Source organism: Leucoraja erinacea, chromosome 28 (genome assembly GCF_028641065.1).
Source record: "Leucoraja erinacea ecotype New England chromosome 28, Leri_hhj_1, whole genome shotgun sequence".
NCBI classification, from domain to species: Eukaryota; Metazoa; Chordata; class Chondrichthyes; order Rajiformes; family Rajidae; genus Leucoraja; species Leucoraja erinaceus.
In genome coordinates, this window is record NC_073404.1 from 17,505,052 (window position 1) to 17,524,782 (window position 19,731).

Here is a 19,731-nt window from a genome sequence, read left to right on the forward strand (position 1 = left end):
AGGTCACTGGAGCTGTCTGACTGTGCTGTTACAGTTAATGCCCCTTCATTGGAAATGGAGAACAAGAAAAACTGTGTGTTAATTTGCAGAGGGGGCGAATGATGGATAGAACAGAGAGAGTGTCTGTGGCCGGGTGACCAATAGCAGACTAAGATTGTGCAGGCGACAATACTTCTTATAATATCTAGTCAAATGCATAGTTAGTTGGAGAAAGAGAAAGATAAAAACAGAAAATGATGCTTAAATTGTGAGAGGCAGTAGAGCTGTTGTGGGAAAGTCACTTCTCAAAACAATTCTCCATCCTAGTCGTTTTACCAGTTACGCAGATGCATTGTTTTCCTCTTGAGATCACACCTTCCCGAGCCACCAATGAGTTTAACAGGCGCTTGAGATTATTTGTGGCTGACCCTGATTGGTCCAGTTCTTCACCACCCACCCCCACTTTTTCATCTGAAGAAGGGTCCCAACCCAAAATGTCACCCATCCTTTTTCTCCAGTGATGTTGCCTGACTCGCTGAGTTGCTCCAGCTCTTTGTGTCTGAATTTGGTTTAAACCAGCATCTGCTGTTCCTTGTTTCTACTTCTAAACAGAGAAGGAATTTCTTCTCGCAAAAGGTTGAGTGTATTTTGGAATTCTACACATACGGAGACTCTGTCATTAAATATATCCCAGATGAAGACTGACAGACTTAATTTACAAAGAAGTATATGGGGAGAGAATGGGAAAGTGGTGCTGGGGCCAAGATTAGATCAGCAACAATCTGACTGAATTGCAGAGCAAATTCAAGGGGCCCACCAAATGCATAACATCAGAGTTCAATCCTTCCTCAGCTGAACATTGCATGTGTGTCCCAGCAGGAGTCATCGACGAGCGTACAGGAACCCAAATCCTGATTTATATTGTTTCCAGGATGCTAGGATCAATTGCAAAGCTAGTAATGCTGTGCTGGAAGAATCTAATTAACTCAGCACAAATGACACCCAGATGCAGACTCAATATTAAAATATTTGACTTTTTTTTCCAGTTAAGTTGGTTGGACCACAGAGTCACAAAGTGCAATACATTAGTTTCAACTGATATCATGAGTATGTCACAACAATGCTGATTGTTGAGATTGTATTACACTGTGACTCAATCCTAATATGAAAAAAAAATACTGATTTGGATTTCTTTTTTCACTGCAATATCCGTTACTCACAACCAGAGGACACATTTAGACTTGATAACAGGGTTATGTTGCCTTCTAATTAGCTATGATGTCCTGTTTGGATCACCAGTGCAGAGGTTACTTACCTGGTGAAGTTCTGACTTTTCAGTCCTACATTGTGTAGTGGATGTACTGACACATGTGCATTCTCTGATCTGCAATACTAACCAATAAGGCTCTAACCCATCACTGTGCCTTCATTATAACCAAGGAAAACATCAGTCTCAGCTACCAGGAATTATCATGATTACCCCTGCCAATAATAATTTTCACACTTTACGCAATCCTAAAATTGAACGTGACCTAAAATGTACTTGATTTCAAAACTGAACATAGTTCTGCCAACTAATATTTGAAAAAAACAGCATTATTAAATGGGAAAAGACCAAGATCATAAGTGATAGCCATAGAATTGGGCCCATCAAGTCTACTCCGCTATTCAATCATGACTGATCTATCTCCCTCTCATAACCCTATTCTCCTGCCTTCTCCCCATAACCTCTGATCAAGAAAATCAGTTGTAGCGGGACTATTAATTCTATTGATCTTTTCATTGTTAGCACAGGTATGATGAAAAAATAGTTATGTTGTCTGATCTTCTACTCTTTGGAATGGCTTCCGAAAGAGACATATGTATAGAAGTGATTATGATGCAGTTATCTGGTACAGAGGCTCGGATCATAAATGATAAATAGATACTAATAAATTGAATTGAAGAACTTGTTTTGAATACCCAGAGAATTATTCTCAACATCATCAGAAACTTGAGATTCAATTACTGTCTGTGCCACTTTTTATATGCTCTGCAATCAATATACTGTAGTGTTCACATTCACGGCTAAAGAGTTGCTGTCAGCCATTTTTCACAGAGTTATTACTCTTTAGTTTTGAGGAATGGTATCTGTGAATGGAGTCAGTGATAGAATGAAAAAATAAACAGTGATAAAATAAATCAGTGCTTTTCCATCACTCTGGAACACCCACGCAACAAGGTAGGGAATACAATAATGTAGAGAAAGGCTTATCTACCAGCTGTGCAAATTAAGAAATCAGTGGCGCTGCCCACAGCATCCCATGAGCTGGTGCCCATAAGAAGGACAATGCACCGACAGTACAAAATCAGAAAACAATTTCACTACTTCTATCAGGAATGTCCTCTTTGTTCATGTTGTTGGTCTGAGTTATCAGTAAACTGGTGTGAAAACACTAAAAACTTACCAAAGACTCATTTGTAATGGAATTTATACCATTGCTACTCAGATTTATTTGCTTTCATTTTTCAAAGATAATATGTACATAATAATTATTATTTACTCAGCATCCGTTATGCCTCTACTAATTTAAATCCAAACACCCCTGATCCATAATCATACATATTAAAGGGGCTGGCCCACTGCGGCGACCTAATCTGCGAGTTTAGAAGAGTTTGCCCTCGACTCAAACTCGCAGCATGGTCGACACGTAGTCCTAGGAGGTCCTATGAGGTCACTGGCACTCTACTTCATGCTCAAGGGTATTTCCCGAATACTCGCGGCCTCACGTTTGGTCGATGGAAAATGTTTCAGCAGGTTGAAAAATTTTCCGCGAGTAAAAATTAGTCGGCATGGTTCTTTTGAACTCGTAGTGCAGTGGACGCTATGTAGTTACAGGCAGTCGATGGCAGCCGTAGGCAATCTCCTTCACTGACTGGGCATTTTAATTGGCTCATTGGAGTTTTCAGGACCAAGGAAAACAGACCGGTAAGTGCCCACTAAACTTTATAAGGTAGACAAAAGTGCTCGAGAAACTCAGCGGGTGCAGCAGCATCTATGGAGCATAAGAAATAGGCAATGTTTCGGGCCAAAACCCTTCTTCAGACTGATGTAGGGTGAGGGGGGGTGGGAAGAAGAAAGGAGAAAGGCAGAGGAGGAGCCAGAGGGCTGAGGGAGAGCTGACAAGGGGAGGAGAAGAGGAGGAGACAGCAAGGGCTACCGGAAATTGGAGAAGTCAATGTTTATGTGCAAACTGCTCAAGGTACTGCTCCTCCAATTTCCGGTGGTGCTCACTCTGGCCATGGAGGAGGCCCAGGACAGAAAGGTCGGATTCGGAATGGGAAGGGGAGTTGAAATGCTGAGCCACAGGGAGATCAGGTTGGTTAATGCGGACCGAGCGGAGGTGTTCAGCGAAATGATTGCTAAGCCTACGCTTGATCTCACCGATGTAGATCAGCTGACATCTAAAGCAGCAGATGCAATAGATGAGGTTGGAGATGCAGGTGAACCTCTGTTGCACCTGAACGACTGCTTGAGTCATTAGGTGAAGTCGAGGGGGGAGGTAAAGCGACAAGTGTAGCATCTCTTGCGGTTGCAAGGGAAAGTGCCCGGGGAGGGGAAGGGAAGAATTGACCAGGGAGTTACGGAGGGAGTGGTCCTTGCGGAAAGCAGACAGGGGGGGAGATGGGAAGATGTGGCGAGTGATGGGGTCACGTTGGAGGTGGCGAATATGACGGAGGACTATTTGTTGTATGTGACGGCTAGTGGGGTGAAAGGTGAGGACTAGGGGGACTCTGCCCTTGTTGCGAGTGGGGGGATGGGGAGAGAGTGCAGTGTTATGGGGTATTGAAGAAACCCTGGTGAGTAGGGAATTGGGAGTAGGGGATGGAGTCCTTACAGGAAGCAGGGTGGGAAAAAGTGTAGTCTAGATAGCCCTGGGAGTCAGTGGGTTTATAGTGGATGTCGGTGAGAAGTCTATCACCTGCGATGGAGACAGTGAGGTCAAGAAATGGTAGGGAAGTGTCGGAAATGGTCCAGGTGTATTTGAGTGTCTACCTTCGATTTTCCAGCATCTGCAGTTCCTTCTTAAACGCTAAACCTTTTAAGTTGTCTGGCTTCTTAAAAGTGTCTCCATTCCTTCTCCACCACTTCTCTCTCTCTTCTCTCCCCCCCCCCCCCCCCCCCACCGCGCTCTCTAAAGGACTTACCATACACTGTGCAGCCGTCTTTTACCTTCCTGTTGAGCTTGAAGGTCGAAGACAGTTGCTGATAGGTCGCGTCAGTGGGACAGGACCTTAAGTCTGTGCTGTAGAGAACTTATGAATTATACCATACCGTTGCTATTCTGCTGCAAGTATTTTATATTGTGGCTTCTTTACAGAGTCAGACATTAGTAAGTGAAATAATTGTTAGAATATTTTTCAAAGTTGTTTGAAAGTATCAATTGTACATGAAAAATGTATATTAAAATGAAAATAAACATGAGCAACTAGTGCTTGATTGGCAAAGAGTCCTTCAACTATTGTGAAAATAGTTTCTAAAAACAGTTTTGATGATGAGCTTTAGTTATGATTTTCCAGACTTCTCTTGGGTCAGGAATTGTCTTTGGTTGGAAAGTTTCCAATATCATTCCATTACTTTATAAGGTTGGGAGAGACAACTGTAGGACTAACATCTGTTGTGGGAAAATGGAATCCACAACTAGAGACCCAGTAACTGAGCACTTAGACCAATATGATTCATACAGTGGTTGCAAAATTATTGTAAACAGTAAATAGGTCAAGTGTAAGTAGCCTTTCTGAATTTAATGAGAAAGTTGTTGTCGTTCGTCACTCATTCTTGAGTAAAATGCATGGCATCTAGTCGATAGATTTGTGAAGTGTTTGGAGGTGGCTGATTAGATCAATCTGGGTCAATAGTTCCTTCCACACAAGGTACAGAGGCATAGGGATGCTGCAGCATCAGTGGTTCTTGATTTTTGAGATTTTGTTTCCCTTTTTGCTTCATCCTTTCTAGTCTCCTCATATGAACGAGCACCACTTTATATGCAGGTATACCAAACAGGATGATCCAATGCTTGTTGTTTCGAGAAGTAAGTGTCAATGTTGAAAATCCTCAGGGATGTTCGAAGAAGATCCCTGGAACATCCCTTTGAATCTCTTCTTCTGTCCATCATCTGATAGTTTGCCCCTAGTCAGCTCTCCATAAGGGAGTTGCTTTGGTTTCTGTTTTCAGATATTCTTCTGACGTATACTGCCCACATGAACTACGATTCATTCAAAGTGTAGACACTGTGGAGGTTTGTCTGGGACATTATCTGAAGATGCTGGGGATGTGTGTGTCTGGAATTCTGCCAAGTATTCTGTGCAGACAGGTCATGTGGAAGTGATGAAGCTGTCTGGCATGTCTGTATACTGTTCATTTTCACTAGGATGAGTAAGGTGGGTATGACAGTACAATACACCTTCAGCTTGGTAAATAAACTGATTCTTCATCATTCCTACACTTTACTTCTCAGTCTTCCAAAAGCATTTTGCTATCCTGTTGTTAACTGTTCAAGTAAGTTTAAGTAAGTAAGTTTATTGGCCAAGTATTCACATACAAGGAATTTGCCTTGGGACTCCGCCCACAAGTAACAACATGACATACAGTGACAGTTACGAATGACTCAGAAAACACTAAACATTAATAGTAATAAAACATTAATGATAAAACACCATTGATCAAGCATGTGAACCAACAAAACACCAGATCAAAAGGGGGCTACAGAGTTTTGGCTGTTGAGTAGATAGTGTGGAGTTGAGTAGATGATCCTGTGGATAAAAACTGTTTTTATGTCTGGCTTTGGCAGCTTTGACAATCTGGAGTCGCCTTCCAGAGGGAAGTGATTCAAAGAGTTTGTGGCCAGGGTGAGAAAGGTCAGAGATGACCTTGCCCGCTCGCTTCCTGGCCCTTGCAGTGTACAGTTCATCAATGGAGGGAAGGTTGCAGCCAATAACCTTCTCTGCAGATCGGATGATTCGCTGCAGCCTCCAGGTGTCGTGCTTGGTGGCTGAGCATGATGGAGAAGGTGAGAACAGACTCTACGATGGCCATGTAGAATTGGACCATCATTGCCTGTGGCAGATTGTGCTTCCTCAGCTGCCATAGGAAGTACATCCTCTGTAGTGCCTTTTTGACAGTGGACTCGATGGTAACCCCCCACTTAAGGTCCTTGGAGATGATGGTTCCCAGGAACTTAAAAAACTCCACAGATGTGGTTGATGGTGAGTGGGGTGAGGAGAGGGGGAACTCTCCTAAAGTCTACAATCAATTCCACTGTCTTAAGAGCATTGAGCTCTAGGTTGTTGCGATGGCACCAGGACGCGAGCTGCGACACTTCCTGTCTGTAGGCAGATTCCTCCCCATCCTGGATCAGTCCAATCAGGGTTGTGTCATTCGCGAACTTGAGAAGCTTGACAGGGGTGTCTGTGGAGGTGCAGTCGTTGGTGTAGAGAGAGTAAAGGAGAGGAGAGAGTACACAGCCTTGCGGTGCTCCTATGCTGTTCACTGTTCACTGATCTTGTTCAATGTTCACTGCTCTTGAGAGAGTGCTGCCAAGTTGTGTGAACCTGTCTACTATAGAAAGCCTCTGACTATGCTGAAGAATATTTGGGTCTGTGTATGGGGTGTTCGGTGTAGGCTGGTGCTTATTTTCTATTTTCTTCTGCTAATTGTTAAACTAAAGTTGCCACAGTCTTTGGCAAACTTTACCAAGCTTTCCTGCACATCAGCTTCTGAGATTGGATTGAGTGTACAGTCGTCAGCAAAGAGCAAGTCCTTTAAGGTGGTTTCCCGTACTTTGGTTTTGGTTGAGAGTCTCCTTAGGTTTAAAAGAGCACCAGCAGGCCTGTATATAAGGTTGATTCCATCTTCTTTATCAGGGTAGGCATCATACAGCATTGCAGAGAAAATCACACTAAACAATGTGGGGGAGAGCACACAGCCTTGTTTCGCACCATTGGTGGGGTGGGAGATTGCAACCTTCACGTGGTCCACCCTGTTTCGACGAATGCAATCAGCCCGGCATGTACAATCAAATAAGATCAAATAGAACAAGTTGTCCTACAACTTTAGGCTGTGCGCGCCATACGCAAGAAGAAGAAGCACTATTGGTGACCTGAAATGGGTCTGAAGATTCTCTATCATCCATTACTCTGACAATCATAACATCATGGAGTTGTCTTTGGAGTGGTGAACTTCTCGGGGCAGCTGTACTTTGCCATGATCTTCTATAAGCCCTACCGACAAACAGTGTTTAAAGCTTTAGTGACATTGACAAAAGTTGTGTGCTCTCCTGGAATTGTCTTGTGGAAATCACGTCAAGTGTTCCACGCCCTTCACGGAAATACCACTGGCTTTCAAGGACTAGACAATAGACAATAGGTGCAGGAATAGGCCATTCGGCCCTTCGAGCTGATCATCCCCAATCAGTACCCGATTCCTGCCTTCTCCCCATATCTCCTGACTCTGCTATCTTTAAGAGTCCTATCTAGCTCTCTCTTGAAAGTATCCAGAGAACCGGCCTCCACCGCCCTCTGAGGCAGAGAATTCCACAGACTCACAATTCTCTGTTTCCTCGTCTCCGTTCTAAATGGCTTACCCCTTATTCTTAAACTGTGGCCCCTGGTTCTGGACTCCCCCAACATCGGGAACATGTTTCCTGCCACTAGCGTGTCCAAACCCTTAACAATCTTATATGTTACAATAAGATATCCTCTCATCCTTCTAAACTCCAGAGTGTACAAGCCCAGCCACTCCATTTTCACAGCATATATGACAGTCCCGCTATCCCGGGAATTAACCTTGTAAACCTACCTCCCTCAATAGCAGGAATGTTCTTCCTCAAATTAGGGGACCAAAACGGCACAATACTCCAGGCGTGGTCTCACTAGGGCCCTGTACAACTGCAGAAGGACCTCTTTGCTCCTATACTCGACTCCTCTTGTTATGAAGGCCAACATGCCATTTGCTTTCTTCACTGCCTGCTGTACCTACATGCTTACTTTCATTGGTACACAAAAAAGCTGGAGAAACTCAGCGGGTGCAGCAGCATCTATGGAGCGAAGGAAATAGGCAACGTTTCGGGCCAAAACCCTTCTTCAGACTGATCGGGGGGTGGGGGGGGCGGGGACAAGAAAGGAAAAAGGAGGAGGAGCCCGACGGCTGGGGGATGGGAGGAGACAGCAGGGGGACTGAGGAAGGGGAGGAGATAGCAAGGACTAACAAAATTGGGAGAATTCGATGTTCATGCCCCCAGGATGCAGACTCCCCAAGCGGAATATGAGGTGCTGTTCCTTCAATTTCCGGTGCTGCTCGCTGTGGCCATGGAGGAGACCCAGGACAGAGAGGTCGGAGACGGAATGGGAGGGGGAGTTGAAGTGCTGAGCCACCGGGAGGTCAGCTTGGTTATTGCAGACCGAGCGGAGGTGTTCGGCGAAACGATCGCCCAACCTCCGCTTGGTCTCACCGATATAGATCTGCTGACATCTAGAGCAGCGGATGCAATAGATGAGGTTGGAGGAGATGCAGGTAAACCTCTGTCGCACCTGGAACGACTGCTTGGGTCCTTGAACGGAGTCGAGGGGGGAGGTAAAGGGACAAGTGTTGCATCTCTTGCGGTTGCAAGGGAAAGTGCCCGGGGAGAGGGTGGTACAAGAGGGAAGGGAAGAATTGACAAGGGAGTTATGCGGAAGGCAGATATGGGGGGAGATGGGAAGATGTGGCGAGTGGTGGGGTCACGTTGGAGGTGACCTTATGCTTACTTTCATTGACTGATGAACAAGGACCCCCAGATCCCGTTGTACTTCCCCTTTTCCCAACTTGACGCCATTTAGATAGTAATCTGCCTTCCTGGTTTTTATACCAAAGTGGATAACCTCACATCTATCCACATTAAACTTCATCTGCCATGCATCTAGGCATCCTTCAAGGTGAATTATCAATCTATTTAACAGGACGCAAGAGAGGATTGTACAAGCAGTCATGAGCAAAGAGATTCATCTGTGATCATCACAGACGATGGCCCCCTTATGCTTGCTTCGTGTACGTCCCAGGGTGATTTTTCCACCTGAAGTAACTGTCGATTTCTTAAGCAACTGTGGGCCCCATTCTTTTAAGCTTATTGCTGATAAAGCATTTGCTCTCAGAGCACCTGGACAAATATGAATTGAACAGCGGTAGCATGGTTTTGTAAAATATAAATAGGTCAATGTCTAACTAGCCTAGCTGATTTTAATGAGAAGGCTACTACTGTAATCATCTGTGGACTAAAAACAGAAAATGGTGGAATCATTCAGCAGCAGTGGCCATGTCTGTAGAAAGAAACAGTGAATATTTCAGAATTGGGACCTTTCATCGGAACCAAGAAAGAGAGATACAAGTTAGTCTAATTAGCAAAGCAGATGGGGGTGAAATGTGTGGAACAGAAGTTTTCTTTCACTGACAGTGAAATAATGGGGCGTTTAAAATCAGCTTTTATGTAACGTGTTGCTGTTATATAGTCTGCGCAATGTATAATCTGACTAAATGGAAAAAGGAAAAGAAAAAATAGATGGTAGGAAAAGAAAAAATAGATGGTAGGCAAAGAACCCTGCATTTATAGTTTTAATTTCATATTTCTGGAATTTACAATTTTTATTTTCATTTACAAGTGTATATGGATGATATTTATATAGTCATACACAAGTTGTTGAATTAAATTCTCAATAGGATTTTGAAAAATGAAAGCATGTTAAATTGGAGGAATCTACAATATAATATTTAATCAGTTAGGAGACAGCAGACGCAGATCATACAGGTACGTCCTCTAATTTGTGGATGTGATTTGTAGAGACCTATAATTGGTGCCTTGGCTTTTTACTATAATTCATCAGTAATTTAGATGAAGGAAGTGAGAAAGAGAAGATAAAATTCACTGGGCTTCCCAGCAGACCACAATACCATTGAGCAACAGGGGAAAATAAACTGATTTTCATCTTAAATTAACATATTGCCCTAGATATAGTCTTAAGGTTTAATAAAGGAAACAAATTGCAAGTCACATGAATCACAATCACCAGTCTTACCTCTCCCTCCCTCCCTCCCTGTCTCATACATTTTCACAAAGTTCAAGCTATGTTCAGATAAAATGTCAGGCTTGAAACTGAAGAAGAACCCAATGAAAAATATTGCAGACATTAAAAAGCAGAAATTAAAATAGAAAATACTGGAAATAATCATTGGGGTCAGGCAGCAATGTGTTCAAAGAAAAAACAGTAATGTTGCAAGTCAGTGACCTACTCCAAAAATAGAAAAAGTTCAGAATGCAATATGTTTTATGTTGCAAGGAAAGTGGGGAGATGTAAATGAAAGAGGTCTGTGATAAGGCTGAGATCAAGAGAGATTGACTGACATAGTGGGGATGCCAGCTGAAAAGGGATTTCGAGGGAAAAAACAAGAATTACAAGGTTCTGGAAAGGCTGATTATCTGGAATCAATCAATTCAATGTAGAGACAAAGTGAACAGTTTCTTCACCTGGAAGGAGTGTTTGGGTGGTTGGAAAATGGGGAGGTGGTAAAAGTACTAATGTTGCATTTCTCATGCAGTGGTAATAAAATGTATTTGAGAGGTTGAAAAGAGGACCAAGCATTAGAGTGGGAGCAGTCCCTGCAGAATGCTGAAATTATATAGCAGAAACAATATGCCTTGTGGCTGGATCACGTTGGTGGTCCAATAATGGAAGATAAAATTATAGATAAAGCTACACAGCACAGAAGCAGGCCCTTTGGTCCAATTTTGTACAAGCCAACTAATATGTCTATTTGAGGTAACCCCGCTTCCAGGGCCGGCCTTAAGCCGATTGGACCAATTGCTTCCGCGCCTAAGGGGGCCCCGCGCTAGAGTAATCTACTGTCGGCTCGGGTAGGTCTACCCCGGGTGGAGGGGGGAGAAGGGGTGGAGGGAGGGTGGAGGAGGAAGAAAGGGGGAAAATGGGGAGGGCTGTGTGAGGGTGAATGGAGAAAGGGGAGAGGTGGAGGTGGGTCGTTCCCTCACAGTCCCGGGGCAGCGCTCCCACTCCTCCAGTCGCCGTGCTTCATGCACACAGCCCAGGCTCCACCCCTCTCTCTCCCCGGGGAGACGCGGTGAACAATATAGGGGAACAATATAGGGGGGGGGGGGGGGGGGGGCAACGTTTATAAACCTCGGCCTCAGCTCACACCCGTCCGCCTAGACCCCGGCATCTGCTCCTGCCACTGGCCCTCTCCCTCCCTTCCCTTTTCCCTCCCTCCCTTCACTCCTTCCCTCCCTCCTTCCTCTCTCTCTTTTCCATTCTCTCCTTCCTTCCATCCCTTCTTTCTCTCCTTCCCTCCCTCCCTTCTGTCCTTCCTACCTTCTCTCTCCCTCCCTTCTCCCTTCTCTCCTTCTCTCCCACACACACACACACACATCACGCACAGACAACCAACACACACACAACTAACACACACGCACGCACACACACACACACACACACAACTAAGTTAGGATGGGGTAGAAGCCCAAAGGGTAGGATGGGGCTGCAGCCCAAAATTTAATGCCTGGACTGGTTTTTCGCCAATGGTTATTGGTTTTCCAGGATCTACTTAATTAAATTACTTTTCTTTTCATTTTACAGTCATTAAAACAAGTGTTATAGTAACTATGTACTTTTCAGCGGTGATCTACACATTTTATTTGTTACTTGTAGGCTTACATGCATGCAATTTAATATTAAAATGTAGCTTAGATCTGTTTGGTTCATTAGCTCGCATGCACATTTTAAGCGCACAATTGGATGACTTTCCATTCTACCATTGAGATATAAAGTCTATAATAGACTTTATTTCTATTTCTATGATTCTACAGACCTTGGCTGGGAATGTGGGGCTCACCAAAATTGTTCCCAATTGGGCCCCGCACCTCCTAATGCCGGCCCTGCCCGCTTCCCTGCATTTGACAATATCCCTCTACACATTTTCTACCCCAGAACCTGCCCAAATGGGCATAGTAACTGTATCTGCCTTTACAGCTTCTCCTGGCAGCTCATTCCTTACACCCAATTATGTGAAAAAGATGTGTAAGAAGGAACTGCAGATGCTGGTTTCAACCGAATATAGACACTCAAAGCTGGAGTAACTCAGCGGGACAGGCATTATCTCTGAAGAGAAGGAATGGGCGACATTTCGGGTCGAGACTCTTCAGACTGGTTAGGACTCTTAAACATCGGCAAGACCAAATACAGACTGGGCGATCATTTTGCCGAACACCTTCGCTCAGCCCCTGAACCTACCTGATCTCCCGGTTGCTGGACACTTTAATTCTCCTTCCCATTCGTACACAGACCTTTCTGTCCTAGGTCTCCTCCATGGAGGAGTGAGGCTAAATACAAATTGGAGGAACAGCACCTCATATTTCACCTAGGCAGCTTACAGCCCAGTGGTATGAATATTGATTTCTCTCACATCAGGTAACCCCGGCATTCCCACTCTCTCTATCCCCCCCACCCAAGTCGCACTAGCTTCTCATTTTCACCCTACAAACAGCTAACAATGGCCCGTTTCCTTTATCATCGTTACATTTTTGCATATCTTTCATTCATAGTTCTTTATCTCTCCACATTACCGTCTATATCTCTCGTTTCCTTTATCCATAACCACTGAAGAAAGGTCTTGACCCGGAAAGTCACCCATTCCTTTTCTCCAGAGATGCTGCCTGACCCGCTGAGATACTCCAGCTTTTTGTGTCTATCTTACGTGAAAAAGATGAGCAATTGATCATCCAGTTTGTATTGACGCTTAAAGTTTTTTTTCAGGATTGTGAAATGTTTTTTACATTGTTATTTTTACTTGCATGCACAATCTTGAGAAAATAAATAGACTAATGGCTGAAAATTTCTGAATATGAGTAATCTGATTGGTCTCTTTATTGTTAACTTTGGAATCGAGAAATTTAATCAGTTTACTTTCTCATGTTTTTTTGTTTCCCATTTGAGAGTTTTGACTTGTTCATAGTTCATCAATCCAACTTTTTGATTGATTATGATGCTGAGTCCTATTGTAATCTTTCTTCAGGAGGTGCGTGGCAATTTACTCTCTACATGCCTCTTCATCAAACATTGCCCACCTGATGCCTTTGAGAATTCCAAGTGATTAGAGGGCACAAGATCAACAACTGTGCTTTACTGATGAAATAAATCTCTCAGCAAGGAAAAGCTGGTTTATAAATGCTGTACAAAACTGCAAAATGCATTGCAAAGTAAAATTACTGCTGGGAAAACCAAAGCGGTTTTCAAACCTCACGATCACCAAGAGCAACGATAGAATAGAATAGAAGAATAGAATAGAATAGAATGCAATTTATTGTCATTCAAACCTAGATTTGAACGATGTAGGATCAGCAATAAAACATTGGAAAGAGTAACGAGTTATAAATATCTGGATATCACCAAAGTAGACCTGAAAAGGAAATCAAGACTAGAATAGCTGTTGCCATAAGCTGCCCAATAATACTATTGAAAATCTGTTCAATAGAAATAATATACCAAAGATAGTGCTGCATCTGCTATGTGCAATCATTTTTTCTATGACGCTTTATGGCTGGTGCATGAATGCCCAACAAGACATTAGAGAAGTGAAAGATTTGATGCGCACTACTTCAGGAAATTATTCTCATTTGAGTTAAGAGCAGAACTCAACCACTTGGCTCCTCAATGACTTTAATGCAGTAGGACACTCACATCCCTCTGCTTCTCAAGAGCTCTGCAATTTCTCACCATTTAGATAATGTGCTTTTTCATTTTCCTATCAAAATTGACAATTTCACATTTTCCCACACTACTTACACAATCTGACAGATCTTTGCCCACTCATCAACAACTATTTCTCTTTGTAGCCCCATTAATTCCTATTTACAGCTTGCCTTCCTACCTATGCTTGTGACACTAGCAAATACAGCAGTCATGCTTTTGCTTTATTTATACACCATTCAATACATCTTGGAACCAGAAAAAGACCCAATTATGCTGACCTGTTTCCTGTTAGCCAGGCAACATTCCATCCATGCCAATATGTTACCTCCCAGATTGTGAGCTTTTATATTCACAATAAGTTTAGATCTGGCACCTTATCAAATGCCTTCTGGAAAACTAAGTATATCCACTGGTTCCATTTTATCTACAGCACATGTTATTTCTTCAAAGAACTTCAATAAATTGGTCAAACATGATTTCCCTTTCACAACACGATGTGCGTTTTGCCAAATTATGAGTTTTCCAAGTGCTTTGCCGTAACATCTTTAAAAATAATTTTTAACATTTCCCTATGACAGCTGCTGACATAACTGGCCTGTGGATTCTTGCCATCTGTTTCTCTCTCTTTGAATAAGGGGAATGCATTTACTATTTTCAATCTAATTCAAAATTTAGGTTTAGGTTTATTATTGTCATGGGTACCAAGATACAGTGTAAAGCTTTTGTTTGTTTGCTAACCAATCAAATTAAATAATACTCAGTATGAATATAATCAAGCCAAACACAAGTACAAGATGGAGCAATGAGAAAGATACCGATAAAGATATAAACATGTACAAAAGATAAAGATAGCGGAGTGCCGAATACAACTCTCAGCAATGTAGCATAACAGTTCCAGAGGATCACTGCAACATATGAGGAATGAAATTCCTCGTATGTTGCAAAACATACTTGGCAAATAAAGCACTATTCTGATTCTGATGATATCTGCAATGAGGTAGGTTGGAGAATTGGGACTGTAACCTAGCTTATGAAAGTACTATTCTGAAGTCTGATCACAGAGAGGAAGTAGCTGTTCCCGAGTCTGGTTTGTACACATTTTTAAGTATCTTCTGCCCAACGAGGGCAGAGAGAAGGAATGGCTGGGTCGGAAAGGTCCTACATTATGTTGGTTGCCTTCCCGAATTATTGGGATTTGTTTACAACCCATACTGTTTGTTTACAACCCAACAGTATGAACATTGAATTCTCCAATTTTACTTTACACCCCCTCCCCCCCACATTCCCCCCCTCTCTTTCCTGTGTCCCATCCTGTCCTTCTCCCTTAATGGGAGAAGTACTCCCAACAGCAAAGAGATCTAGAGGAGGCATTGCCTCAAAAAGGCAGCCAGCCCAACATCAAGAACCCACACTTTCCTGGCCCAGCTCTCATTTCACTCCTGCCTTTGGGAAGAAGGCATAGCAGTCTGAAAACTGTAAAGTGTAGGTTCAGGAACAACTTCTTCCCAACAGGCTATTGAACACAACAAAGTCCAACTAAACTACGAACTACTTTGGTTACTTTGGGGTATATTTTGTTTTCGGCACTATATTGTTTTTTAAATTTATTGAATTTAATTTTAAATGTTTGTTTATTATATTGTCTATTGAGTACTGTGTTTACAAACCTGTTGTGCTCCAGCAAGTAAGAATTCCATTGTTCCGTTTCAGTACATATGACAATGAAACACTGTTGACTCTTGGCTTCCACTTTAATTAAATTTCATTTGAAGGCTTCTAAAAGTTCACTTAAATTCTCTGTATACAACTTCAATCACCTCTTCAAAACTTTGGGCTAACGAGTGTGATGATATGCATGGTGTACTTACCTGAAGGATTTTTGACTCTCCCAGTCCAATTGCAAATATTAACCCAAGAGAAACAATATCATTTTAAAACAATTTTTGGGTGTTTTCTGGGGCACAATAGGTTTTTCTTCTTTCCCAAGATTTAGACAAATTGCTACATTATAGAAGCTACTGCAAAAAAGGGAACCTACCACTATTTCTAAGAATTGTTTAAAGGAAGCCTTCTGGGCATGCAACATCTTCCACTATTCAGTTTATTCCAAAGGGTGTCACAATCAAATATTTTAGAAATGTAGTCATCATGTTTATATAGGAATCACTCCCTGACTACTGGACTAAAATACTAGGCTAGATTCTATGCTTAATTCTGTGGAATGGGACTTGAACTCACAACCTCTCAGTACTTCACCAAGGACTCAATTAGTAACTGAAGCATCCAGTGTGCAAACAGAATGTAAGGTTCACCCATATTCATTTATGATTTGATTTGGGAAGAACCTAAAAATAAATACTTCACAACAGTCATGATCAAGTGTTTTTTTTCCCCCACAGTTAAGGCAAATGTATTCACTGCGGTTTTGCTTATACTAATCACCACAGGAATGACAGAAAAAAGGAGAGCAGTTCTTTTTCTTGTTCAGCAATTCTTAAGTATTGTCATGCTGACTCCTGTCTCCTGTCATTTTCTTGCCATGATGCTTGGACTGTGGGAGTATGTCAAAGGTGATACTTATGAGCTGACTCAGAGTAGCTAAAAATTTGTGGTACTGAAACATTACTCCCACGTACCTTCAACCTTTAGTATTTACAACAATTAAAATAAAACTGGTTAATCTCTCATTGCATTGTTCATGGATAAATATATACTCTAAAAGCCCCGTTGTCTGTTTGCCTCCCACTCTCTTTCTGTGTTGTTCTATTTGTTATCCCACTCATTCATTCCTTTTGTTTCATTTGGTTATAATGGAGCATAAGAAGGAGTATTGCACCAGAGCTTGCCTATTATGTGATTATGAAATACTTTCTTCTAGTTTTTAACACCTGGGCATCACTAGCAAAATCAACATTTTTTGCCGGCCATAATTGCTCTTGAGAAGCTGGCAAGGAGCTGCGTTCTTGAATAGTTTAGTTTGGAGATACACCATGGATATAGCCCTTTGGCCGACCGAGTTCATGCCAACCACCAGGAAATGATGGCCATTCCAAGACATGATGTGCGACATGCAGGGTAACCAGGAAATGTTAGTATTCCCATGCTTTTGAAGCTCTTGATCTTCATTAGTTGGGGTGAGGAGGGGGAGACTCTTCAAATAGCTGTGCATTTTAATACAGTGCAGTATTCATACATCAATGGTTTTTAGGGTGGTAAATTAGGTGCCAAACCAGTGGGCCCTTTGTCCTGGACGGTACTATGTCTCATGGATGTTATGGAGATGCACTCATTGAAGTACACATCCCATCACACTCCTGAAGTGAATTATAGATGGAAAAGCTCTGTGGTGGCAAGAGATGAGACATTTGCCACAGAATGCCAAACCTCTGACTGTTTTTATAGCCAAAGCAGTTAAGGGCCTGTCCCACTTGACGATTTTTTCGACCACTGCCGGTGGTATATCAGGGTCGCCAAAAGATTTTGAACATTTCAAAATCCAGCGGCAACAAAACATATGTTGTGACACTTGAGGAAACACCGTGCGTTAATACATCATCACATCGCGTCACGCCGTGTCACACCGCATCACGCTGCGACTTTTTCGGTGACCTGATACGTCAGTCAATGATGCCGGCAGTCATCGAAAAAAATCGCCAAATGGGACAGGCCCTTTAAGTGGCTCATCCAATTGAGATTCAGGTCAATTATGACCTTCAGAATGGTGGGGATCCAGTGACAACAATGGTACTGATATCAAGTGGGGCCACAGTGGCGCAGCGGTAGTTGCTGCCTTACAGCGCTTGCAGCGCCGGAGACCCGGGTTTGATCCCGCCTAATGAAGATAAGCGTACCATACACCTTCGTTACCACAAGTTACTTGTGTTTTCACTTTCAGAGACCTATGAACGTGGACCCGAAGAACTCTCTGTACATCAGAGTAACAGTGAACCCTGTCCTCCATCAAGTACCTGATAGCTTTAGAGGGATATGGGCCAATATGGGCCACGGATATCTCATGCCACTTTTTGCTCTCCTAATTTCCATCTTAAGCGTATTCCTAAATCCTTTATACTCATCAAGGGATTCACAATCTCATTTGCATATTCCTGACATCTGCCTCCTCCTTTTCATGATGAAACATTGATTTCCTACATCACTCTAGCTTGCATCCTCATGTGCAGTCATCTAATCCAGTGAGAGGCAAAGAAAAAAAGAGGAAAATAAACACTGGGCCAATCAAAAAAAATATCACTCAGGTGATTACATTAGTCCAGAAGATCTTATGATCCCATGGGACAAGGATTGTCAATTCCATAGGTCTGATGTGATATCTAGTTTCATCAAGAATCACTCCAGCTATCTCCAGCAGCAAAGTTGTGTAACATTTGCCATGATTATTGGCAAGGCATTTCAGAGACTCACATCTATATGAGAAAACAAGAACAGCCTATCCCTGACTATTCCTATCTTTATACTGTTTAAACTGATGTCTGATCAGGTAAACCCATCAGATTATAATTTTAGAAAAAATATCCATATTAGTTTAGTTGAGTTTAATTTTGTTTAGAGATATAACGTGGAAAGATGCCCATGGCCTACCAAATCCACGCTGACCAATAATCATGAATACACTAACTATATCCTACACCCGAGGAACAATTTATAGAAGCCAATTAACCTACAAACCTGCACGTCTTTGGAATGTGTGCAGGAGCCGGAACACCTGGAGGAAACCAATCGGTCACATGGAGAACGTACAAATCCTGAGATCAGGATCGAACCTAAGTCTCCGGCGCTGAAAGGCAACAACTCTACTGCTGTGTCACTGTGTCGCCCTTGCAGATATTGATTGTTAAAATTGTCTCTATCAGCAACAAAACTCTCCACATACAGGAAGTATACAGTTTAATTTAGAAGTAAAATTAATGGGAATTTATTTTTAATTTTGAGCACACCAAAAATTATTCTCAAGTTAACCCCTTTGACTGTGACTGTAGACTTCAGTCAACAGTTAACCTTCTCTATTCTTTGTCACTGATCAGGGTTAGCTTTCACACAGATGAATTGCTGTGCTAGCCACTTTATTTACTTCCAGAATTACTACTGAAATATGGGAGGCAACCACTTTTTCAAAGTTAGGAGATATCATCAAACCGGTCAAAACATCAACATGTTCAGGTGCAAGATTTGCAAGTATTTATTACAAAATTCTAAAATTAACTTAGATAACCTTTACTTGACCATCTTTAATGTACCGTGGGTCACTACAGGTTAATTGAGTATTGCTTAAAAGCCTTCCATAAACATTGGGTTCAGCGTAGAGGTTAAGCAGTTTGTCTGGGGTCAAGAACTTTTCTGTGTGCTAAGTTGAGGAGTTGAGCATGAAGTTACTGAAGGAAGTTGTTGAATTCCATTTACTCTGCAAAAATCTGGCTCCATTTTTTCAGCTTTAGCACACCATATGTATTGCTAACTTGCTGATGTATTTATAGTCTGGTTTTGTCATTGAAAAAAATACTGTACAAAGTAGAATCACAAATGTATTGTGGCACCTTATTTTTAATTTTGTATTTTTATACGTATTTGTACTCTGCTCTATTGCTTCAAAACTCATTATGTATATAATCCAGATACTTCAGTGCAGTGCAAAGATGAGGGAGTGCGATATTATCAGAAGTACCATATTTCAGGTAAGATGTCAAATCCGCACCCATTTGCCTGTGCAAGAGGTAGAAAACTATTCCATGGGACTATTTTAAAGGAGACCAGAATCGTTCCTGTGCTATCATTCCTATTAGATCGAAGACTAGACATAAAAATGGTTTGTCATCTAATATGTTTAGGTTGTAACTGGCCATGCTTTGAAAATCAAAACAACACAGCAGATGCTGGAAATCTAAAATTAAACAGAAGACACCAGAAATAATTAGCCAGTCAGGCTGCATTTGTGGGAAGACTAACTGTTCTGGCAATGGACTCTGACAT